Source organism: Patella vulgata, chromosome 3 (assembly GCF_932274485.2).
Source record: "Patella vulgata chromosome 3, xgPatVulg1.2, whole genome shotgun sequence".
NCBI classification, from domain to species: domain Eukaryota; kingdom Metazoa; phylum Mollusca; class Gastropoda; family Patellidae; genus Patella; species Patella vulgata.
In genome coordinates, this window is record NC_065881.2 from 18,732,254 (window position 1) to 18,743,128 (window position 10,875).

At 34.6% G+C, this 10,875-nt stretch overlaps 1 long non-coding RNA gene across 1 annotated transcript; it reads right to left on the reverse strand.

Moving 5' to 3' along the window:
* Positions 1–1,539: 1,539 nt before the first annotated feature.
* LOC126815489 (uncharacterized) lies at positions 1,540–3,132 on the reverse strand. Its single transcript, XR_008787632.1, has 3 exons — positions 3,083–3,132; positions 2,001–2,064; positions 1,540–1,615 (listed from the first exon to the last, which is right to left on the reverse strand). It is a non-coding gene; the product is annotated as an uncharacterized LOC126815489 (long non-coding RNA).
* Between the last annotated feature and the right edge of the window lie 7,743 nt (positions 3,133–10,875).

Here is a 10,875-nt window from a genome sequence, read left to right on the forward strand (position 1 = left end):
ATGACCGAGACTATGCAAAAATTTCACCCGCTTCTTTCTCGGCTCATAGTGGATCAATTTGACTGAAATTTTCAGCAAATTACCTTTACACTATCGAGTTTTTAACTATTATAGCGAGAACTGCCATCTCTTTATCTTATCTCCCATAATGTATCTTTAATTTATGCAGTTAAAAGGTAAAACATTTAAAGAACTATACATAAATCTTGATCAGAATACATCTATGTACCAAATTATAATCATTAAAAAGCTTACTAACATCTTGTGGGAACTACAGGGCAAAAAGAAAATACGTTTTACATTTTCATGAACAACAAACTATGGTGACTTTCGTTAACTATACGACCTTGACCGTAAATAAACTAATTTAAGAAAAGGACAAGAATCATAACATTATAAAATAAAGCCTCGGATACACCATAAATGAAAGTAATGCCAATTCTGCCGTAGCAGTATGTGATAACCTATTATATTGTCATATAAATAAGTTGCTTAGTTACTGCCATCGTTGTATCTACATTGAGGTAAATAAAATGAGACTGAGAGTAATATTAATGTCTGGAAAAAGAAATCGCGTTCGGAAAGACAATCTAGCTAGCTGACGTAGAATTGATTCACCACTCCTACACCTTATCTCCTTCTTATCAAAACTGGGACCTCTATGTAACCTATAGGTGCCTCAGGGTTATTTTTATTTGACTAATCATCGCTAGATTAAATATCATGTGATGTTACATTTTGGTGGAAACGGGGACACAGGACGCGCACATATGTCGCCGTGATTTCAACTGCATCATTAACCAGTCGAGCAGGGCTGGGGATAACCCATTTGTCGATACACATCGAACCGACCCACAATGGTCATTAACCTAATGGTCATTTACCTAATTCTATTGTGCTCATTAGTCCCAACGTTTCAAAACTTTTACCTAACATATAGCTATGAAGATGAATCTATTTTCTGCTAACTGGTGATGTATCAATGGGTCGCTGATTAAATGTGCATTATGTAAGATCTAGACAAAGAGCTGGCCGTTCTTGTTATAATAATTCAAAAATAGATAATGACCAATGAATATGTTGTAAATTTCTTTCTGAGCGAAGTTATCAGTGTTTGAAGACGGGGTGTTGTTTATCTTCGTAGCAACGGTACTTGACTGTCGAGACTAATTCTAGATTATCCAGTTTTAAATCAAATTATTAAAAGGCGATCGTGTTTCACTCTGTTTAAATCTCAACCACCCGATGATCAACAAAGTTGATTATAGTCATGTCCCCCAACGCTCAGCCACCGTCAATGGGAAAGCGTACTAGAAAATAGCGGGAACTGTCTGTCTGCCAATATCGGGATCCAATCCCACATCTCTTGATTAGCGAGCCAGCGCCTTACCTACCGAGCCACTCTAGTTCAAACAATGTATAAATAGAAAGAATAAATAAATAAATTGTTGTACAACCTTTTCAAGTGCAGTTGAATGGCAGTTCGTTGTTGCTGAAATAGTGACCAATGACCCTGCTGATTTGACATGGGGAAATAACACCAGCATTATTTACATATCTATGAAGGAACGACGCCTTGGTGTAATATCCTGGATTATGTACGAGGGGTACAAACCTATAACATAATGTTTTACAAAGAAAATCGTTATGACCACTTTAAAAGCTTTGTATTTATGTCGGTACATTCGAGTATGGGCATTATATTTGGTTTTGTTTAAACCAGTAACATGGGCTAAATTGAATTAGAAAGGGACATATTATGTTGATAAACAGCAGTGGTACATTGGTAGCTCATTTGCATATTTTAACATCTGGCTTATCTCATTGCATTCTCTCGTCTTCAAAACATAGGTAGAGGAACTTCATCTGTCATCTGTGCTTGCCTGGTTACATAGATATTGGAGAAAATGTGTCGAAAATTGGCAGTCTCAAAATTGAACACTTGAATCACTAGATTACGGGCATAACCCGTGACTATACAAGTGTTAAATTTAACTTACTGAACTCCAGCTAAATGATCCTCAGATGGTGGTTCTGCTGCCACACAAACGGCAACCAGAATCCCTGTATTTATATATAATACATTACAGTTATAAATTAAAGTTGGCTCATCTTGACCCGCTTCTCGTACTATCGACGATGTAATGTTTTGCTGCAAAACCCGGTAATGAACAATTCGCCGATGTCAATCAAATCATGTCATCGCGTCCCAATCAGCTTTCTCTAACCAGGCTCTAATGATACCAGCATTAAAGGCACATCTCCCAATTGGCCATGTCTAGACAACTTTAAATCTGGTCTTTAAATCTGAGAGAGTTGATAATGAACGACATTTGTTAAATCTTTGACCTACTGGGTTGACACTATCTCAATGGTAGCTATAGCTCCATAATCATAAGATGGCACTTTTAATAGAGGCCGGTTAGCAATATGGAACAGTGCAATAAATAAAAACATCCATAGCCGTGTCATCATATATGTTGGTTGAAAGCTCGGTGTGAGTAAACTGTCTGGCATAGTGAACTGCATGTTCGTCAGACCCGAAGTCAGAGACGAGTTATTATAGATTACTAGCTTAATATGGAAACAAATACCAAATGTAATTTGCTTGTAAGCTGATTCTGAACTCTTGATATTATTAAATGTACCTACATTGCTACCGAGTTAACAATGTAAAAATCTAAAATCTGTTTATTACGCTTCTTGAGTTTCAAATTTCACAATTTGAGTATTTAAAAAACCACGAACCTTTCAATAATCATCAATCGTTTTACCTTCGTTTTTAATTTAACAAGCATATTTAATTTAATTTCATATTTTACATACAAATAAATTTTCATTTTTACATATAAATAACATTTCATTTTTTTTACATACAAATAAATTTTAATTTTTACATACAATTTTTTTATTTTTATTTTTTTTTTTTCATTTTTAAATCCAAGTAATGAAGTTTTCGTTTTATATTCTAATAAATTTTAGAATTTATTTTCTAAGAAATTTTTATCTTCATATTCAAATAAATGTAAATGTTTCAACTCAAACAAATTTGTTTTATATTCTAATAAATGCAGCGGCATACCTATGATAAGTGTCATCCTCGCCATAGTCGGGTTTTATTTAGCACTGCTATCTGACTTAATAGATAATGTTTAGAAAACGTGGCAAGTGTAACCGCATTTTCTTGCATGACCTCATGGCAACCCCATTGATAAAAGATATCAAAAGATAAACGCCATTACATTACTGTTTCCTTTTTAGCAGTAAAACATGCAGCATACACCTCGCGGTGATTCGTTTGATTAGACCTATATAATCTAACTGCCATACTCTATGCTAATTTATGTCCCAAATTATGACTGGTTAACAACCGATACATTATAGCGTAACAATATCAATTGGAATTAACAAGAGCTTTAAATATGTTAACGGAAATGAAATGAAATGGGGTTTAACGTCCTACTGTTCTGCTCCGACTGGGATAATGAAGAAGGAATGTGTTAACGTACAAATTTATGCGGCTAAATTACGTCATAACGCGCGAAATTTATTATGCTGAATTAACCATCTATTGGGGAACTATGCAGACGAACATTTTCACCATCTTTTAATACAGTTTTAGACATGACACCCCCCCCCCATCCCATCCCCGGTTTTAGCTCTCAGTACAGCAGTGGCTGTAGAGGGAAATTGCATCAGAGATATTGCAAAGCAGTGGCTTTATAGAATTGTTCAAATTCAAATTCAAGCTAATCAAAGCGAAAAGGGCTTAAAACAGAGTTTTCGTATGAGATGTCAACAAAAGAAATGAAATAGTGTTAGTCTTGATTTTTCTGTACCATCCGTGTTGATCGAGACGTTGAGATGTAGATGTATTTATAGTTCTTTATAGTATGTTTCAAGATTTATAGCAGAAGTGTGAGCAGGTGTGTTGGAAATCGTAAGTAAGCATACGCTGCCTTTGGTACCTACTTTCGGCGATATAAAGATAAATATGGGCCGAGTACACATCCATGAGGAACTCCAGAACTTTATATAAATTATTTCATTTAAAAACCTCCCAAACTAGGTATTGTTGTCTATCACTTATATAATGTTCAATCCATTTAGAGAATAAAGCATGCGAAACTTTATAAAACGCTTTTAATATATTACCATCATCAGTTCAAATTTCGTTGCATTTAACAAAATTACTTATTATAGCAACATAAAAGTTGATTTATCGTAGAATCGTTCGTTTCAAACCAAGTTGATAATTATATAATAAATTATTTATAAAATTATAAAGATTTAGCAAGATAAGGTGTGGTGAATGAACCATGTGTTAGTCCCGAAATGATCTAGTTTTTGTCGAGTGGACGTTAAACTCCATTTCTCATTCTCTCTCTTGCTCATCCGTGGTTGGACTATTTCCAAACGCCTGCATCTTTTAATTCCTGTATATAATTTAACAGAATTTGTATTTTCCACATATTCTGTCATGTTATATGTATTAAATGTTGGCACATGATATTTGTGTAAAACAGAGTCTATTTCAGATATAAAATGCAGCACTGAAGCCTTTGCATGAACTGGGTTGTTGCCCGTTTTTAATATTCCCGGAGAATGGGGAGATGCCCATAATAATTTAGGCCAATTGTGATGTCCTTTTGTTTTTACTGCAGGTTTGATATACTTTTTGTTAATGTTTGATATATTAAAACCGTCCTGGAGGCCAACACCAAACATTACCAACGATTTCGGTGCACGTTTTATAGTTTGTATCCTCTTGACGAAGCCGGCGCCGAAACCAGAAGAGTAAAAGTAGTTAAACATTAGTTTAAACTTTCCACCACACACATCTTGTAATCGAGAATCAGATTCTAGCTTGAGTCTACAAACCTTCTCTGTAAACATATACATCCCTGTACATTGCTCATGGATAGCTGAAACATACAATGAACAAATACTTAATAAAGTGAAATTGGGTTTAACGTCCTATTTTTCTGCAACAACCAGGATAATGATAACCGGTACATGTTACTATGAGGGCCATGGTGGCAAGTTTGGCAATTTCCGTCTACTCTGCATCTAATGTCAATTATCATGGATTTTTCGTTACGTGCACGCCATCGAGTACACGAAATGGAGCTCGCTCGGAATTTTGTACCATCCAAAAGATTTTTATTTATTTTTTTCGTGGGGGGGGGGGGGGAGAGTTTTGCAGCACAGAAATGGTGAACTTAACTGGACAACCTTGAAGATCTTTCGCGGCCAAAACCAGGGCCGAGACAATCTGGTAAGTGAACCAGCACTTCTGGGCTGTCGTGGCCTCTTATATAATATAATATAGCATCAAAGTGCTTTTAGGAGATCACGTGGCTAAGTGGGTAAGACGCTGGCTCGCTAGCTTGGAGGTCGGGTGTTCGATCCCTGCATTGGCCGAGAAAGTTCATTCAGATTTTCCGGCGTGCTTTCCCCTTGTCAGTGATGCAGGATGGAGGGCCTGACAAGGACAGCTGTCTAGTCGTTCGGATGGGACGAAAAACCGAGGTACCGTGTACACATTGGTGTGCACGTAAAAGATCCCTTGGTAGTTGGAATTCGATATAAGAGTAGGCCGTAGTGCCGCTGCCCGGGCAAAATTTCCCTCATAGAACACTTTATGGCGTATGCCCGTCTTCATTAGCCCAGGTTTGGAGCAGAACAGTAGGACGTTAAACCTTATTTCATTTCATTTCTTTGCAAGTTTGTGTTTAGAGATGTCCACGGTACTTACAAGTTAGAGGTGTAAATTCTCTTTGGATATAAGAGACTTCGTATAATTTTTCAATTTAATATACACCAACATAAATATACTTATATCGTCATTCAGTACTATCTATCGCGACAACTCAGTTACTGCATATAGAAAGGGACCGTATCTAGATATATGTGGACCAATGTTCACTTTCGTAAAGGATTAAAGATACATTATTGGAGATTAGATAAAGAGCTGGCGGTTCTCACTATAATAGTTAAAAACTAAATAGTGTAAAGGTAATTTGCTGTAAATTTCAGTCAAATTGATCCACTATGAATTTAGCGATTTAATGTTGGGCCTAGCCTCGATCATCATTACTAAAGTCGGTACGATAAAAAAACATAGTCTCGATTATCCATTTCTTGATTTAATCATGGATGAGCGTAGAGCAGCAGATCGGGTCCTAATTCAGTAAATATCGCAGGATAGCGATGATATCGAGAGTTGATTATGGTCTGGATAAGTTAATTAATGCCTTATTAATAATTTAGATAACATTTCAGACCCAAAGAAAAACCTGCAATAGGCAGATTTAGCTCTTGCATAATGTATATTTAAAGTAATTATTGTAAATAAATTTAACATTATAAAGGATTAAACACTATAATACTTAAACAAAAACAATAAATAGGATGTTAAAGTGAATAAAGGGGCATTATTTAAGATTTAGGTAAAGAACTGACAGTCCTCGCTATAATAGTTAAAAATGGATAATGAAAAGCCGATATGTTAAAAATTTCTGTCAAATTACCGCCGAGTTATCGGCGTAAAGTGAACAGTTTAGTCTCGATTGTCATTGCTACCATTTTTAAGATAATAAACCGAATTCCTATTGGAATCTGTTGAAAATCTCGAGTATCCGATGGCATCGACAGTTGATAATTGTCTTGGTAAGTTAATAAATTGTTAATTAATATTTTATATAACATTTGAGGCATATAGAAAGTCCTGGAATAGACAGGTTTAGCTCTTGGATAATAATGCCCCTTTAATGCAAGAAACATTAATGATAGCAATTGGCGGATTAACACACTATTATATTATGTTAATTTATAACATCTTTGTCGACGACCATTAAAATGATTATTATGAACGTTTGTAAAAAAAATAAATAAAGGTTGGGGGTGTAACTCCGGAACGCGAGGTCGTAGAAAGGTTTACATCGATGTACACTAATTTTTGCTTTCCATAATAAATGACCGGGATATTTCACCAACGTTTTAGTCGCGGACGGTTTTGGTCATTTAGTTTAAATAGGTGCAAATGGTGGTAATGAGAACTAACTTGGTCCGTATTCATGAAAACTTAAACTATTTTTTTTTTTAAGGATGTGGTCAAATGCCTGCCCTGTGGGTTATAAGGTTTAGAGTATCGGTTCTCACTGACAGCGCCTCCTACCCCTTTTTCCATTTCCAGGTCTGATGGAATCGTCTTAAACTAAAATTCCATCCTAACTTAAGATACGTTTCACAAAACAGTTTTAAGCATTTTTAGATAAAATCCACTAAAATCCGGGTCACATAATTTTAACATACATGTACTATCATTCACAAAAAAATTCTCATTCAGTTTCATTTCATAGCATGAGAAAATATAGCTGCGGCCCAACCGTTTATTTTATTGTAGGGCAGTTTAAGCAATAAGGTGACGCCCGAAATTAGAACCCAAAACACTAAACAAAACTCTTTGTTATATATTACATTATGATTCAAGTATAAATTATACCATTTTCAAAAAATTAATGGATAAAAAAAAAGACAACAAAAAAACCTAAAACAAGATCTGAACTCACTTCACATCTAATGGCATAGAACGGAGAGCACTCTAATCTACATTAAAAAAATCTTTGTGTTTGTATGCAATGGTTTGAAATTGCCAATTCCTTGGTATTAGAAAGCCTGCAGGCCATATGAAAAGTGGTTATGATGATTTGTAAAAAGATAATCAATAACTAAAATTTGTTAAAATTGCATTTTAAGTTACAATCAATATTCGTGGAACGCATAAAATTTAAAATTTCATTTTGATTTTAGTTAGAATCTATTTTATTGATTTTAGTTTAAGTTTTTGTGAAGCAGGGCCCTGACTTCTAGTTTTCGTCAAATCCAAACGAATAGAGATATTTTCTCCTGGTTAGTAAGCTAGCTTCATCATACTCACCGAGCAAATGTGCTCACGTCAAAGTCGCAGTAAATGAATATCCCTTAGAATATATTAATTTGACTGACGTTTTCAATATATTCATGTATCATAATTTTATTGAGTAGACTATTATAGCAAGAAGGACTAGCGCTATCTAAATCATAATAATACAAAATTCAATATTAGACATGCACAGAGAAAGCACCCTCGTAGTTAAGTGACTTGCCATATGGACTAAGGGCAATTAAACTAATAACAATTTTCAGTATATTTAAAAGTGATTTAAATTACAAAATTATATATTATAAATACAATGCATATAAAACAGTCTTACCTGAAACTGTGAGGTTTTAGTGACCTATGATTTTGAAATATACGTAATTTAAGATGTAGCATTCCACATTTGACAAAATTTTGAAAAATGTCAATTATCACGAAATTATTACCAAATTTGACATAATCTGTTTCTTTTTAATGTTGTAAACAAGTGAACAGTCAGGTACAGTAAAATATCTGAACAATCTATTGTAAATTTAAAGCTGTAATCAATAAAATCTGTATTCAGTATTTAAGGCCTCTGGCCATAGTACATAGTATAATAAAAATAGATCCGTATAATAAAATATATCAACTATATATAAAACATAATTATATTACAACAGATAACTAGTTCGTTTGCTGTTAGGCTTAAATATAATATATTCTGCTACATTATTTGCAATCTTTATACCTGACATAGCTTTTATATACATGTAAGTGTCATTACAATAGGATGAGACGATCCATGGCATAAGTTGTGATCTATAGGGTCTTTATACATTTGACAAGATACAATGAAATGAATTTCATATTCGATAGTCGTGCAGCCTAGATTATTCAGGCAACATTTACATGTTCTGTCAGATCTATCCACATTGTATACTATCTTTAAGTTTCTATTGCTAAGTTGTGGTTCCCACATCTAAATCTGGTTAATGCTATTCGATATTTATTATTATAAATCACGGACAAATATTTCTCAGGTTCGAGAAATGGCTGTACTGTTCAAGTTTAGAATTGGAAGATACATCGTGTGACCACTGTTGTGAACAGCAATCTGCTAATCTTTGCTTGAAGCTTTGTAGAAACCTCTGAACATTTCCAACGTATTGTAGATCCCAGACGAACCCGTATCCATATTTATATAATATTAATTTGATGTTTGTAGCCCACCTGACTCTGCCATTATTATCGAATTTTACCAGCATATTATAACAAGCTTTCGGAAATCTATCATTTATTTTTGACATATATAACAACTTAATCCAGTATTTAATACATTTAAACCAATAATTTACTAGATTTATATTGGTAAGAGGACACCAATAGTAAATTTTGCCCAGTTGAAATGAATACCATTACAACAAGGTTAATAATTATTATCTGTTTAAGATTCTGGTCAAAATCACTGACATCTGACGGGTTATGACTCAGCCAGTTTTATTTTAACGTGACGTAATTAAATTATTATTTATTTTTAAAGTGCAAAACTTTGAAATCAGGTCAAATATTGATCGTAAACGACCCAGAAGGTCATTTGGTGTCTATTTGAAATGAAATGAAATGAAATGGGGTTTAACGTCCTACTGTATTGCTCCTAAACTGGGCTAATGAAGACGGGCATAAGCCATACAGTGTGCTATGAGGGAAATTGTGCCCGGGCAGCGGCGCTACGGCCTACTCTTATATCGAATTCCAACTGCCAAGGGATCTTTTACGTGCACGCCAATTTCTACACGGGACCTCGGTTTTTCGACCCATCCGAACGACTAGACCGCTGTCCTTGTCAGGCCCTCCGTCCTGCATCACTGACAAGGGGAAACCACGCCGGAAAATCTGGATGAACTCTCTCGGCCAATGTAGGGATCGAACACCCGACCTCCAGGCAAATTTTGAAGCCAAACGATTAAGTGGGTAATTTGGTGCTTATTTTAAAACGTCAGTTTTTTCCGGTTGAATAGTTACCATTAAATAATTCCTTTTTCTTCTCGTTTTTAGACGGCTTAATCGATTTTCTGAAACGTCTGCAACGGGAGGTCAATCTGAATCCAGCAATATCAGTTTCAGTTATCTCCTTTTATTTTTCAGATTATTTTTCGCCCGAGTGAAATGTTTCTCGTTAGAACTTAACCAGTTTTTGACCGATTTTAATAATTCTTTTATTGTTTTAAGGTTTTTGATATGATCCATTATACATGACGATGAATATGAAAGCTTCCATATCTGCCTGACAAATCTAGTTATTATTATTATTGTTAATTGTTTTGTTTTGTAGTAGGCTAAGTAGCTTTCACATGATTGATGTTGATCATGATACGCAGTTTTGTTTTGTGTTATTTTTGTTTTGACCCAGAAAAATTCTGACATTTTATTTATTTTTGTTGATAGTAAGTTAGTTTTATTGATTTTGTTTATTGAAATAAATATATTTTTTACTGGTCATAGAACTTGTGATTTTCCATTCCAAAGATGAACACTCTCTGTGTGTTTTTGCATGTATATGGATCCATGGTATAGTTAAAAAAATTCAATTTGAGTAGCTATTGCCTAATAAATAAACAAGATAACAATGCGAAAACATTATTTGCATATCCATCACATCAAGAAACTAGTTGGGTAGAGACTTCAAAGCTCTGGGATTTCTACATGGTTTGTTATTAACTTTCACGTCATTTTTTGCAGTGACCTTGAACGAAAATAGTCTCGGTCGTAACTTCGAGAGTCTGTTACATAAAAACAATATAACCGAAGAGCCTCGCGATAACTTGCTTCCATCAAGTACCAAGTTCTGCAAGTTTCATGGACGTACCTTTTATAGTTTCTGAGATATTAGCTTCGGTCAGGTTTTTTGCATGTATCGGACCCTAACTTCATGGATTATGGCCCCTGATTGTACGAAAAATCATGCTTTT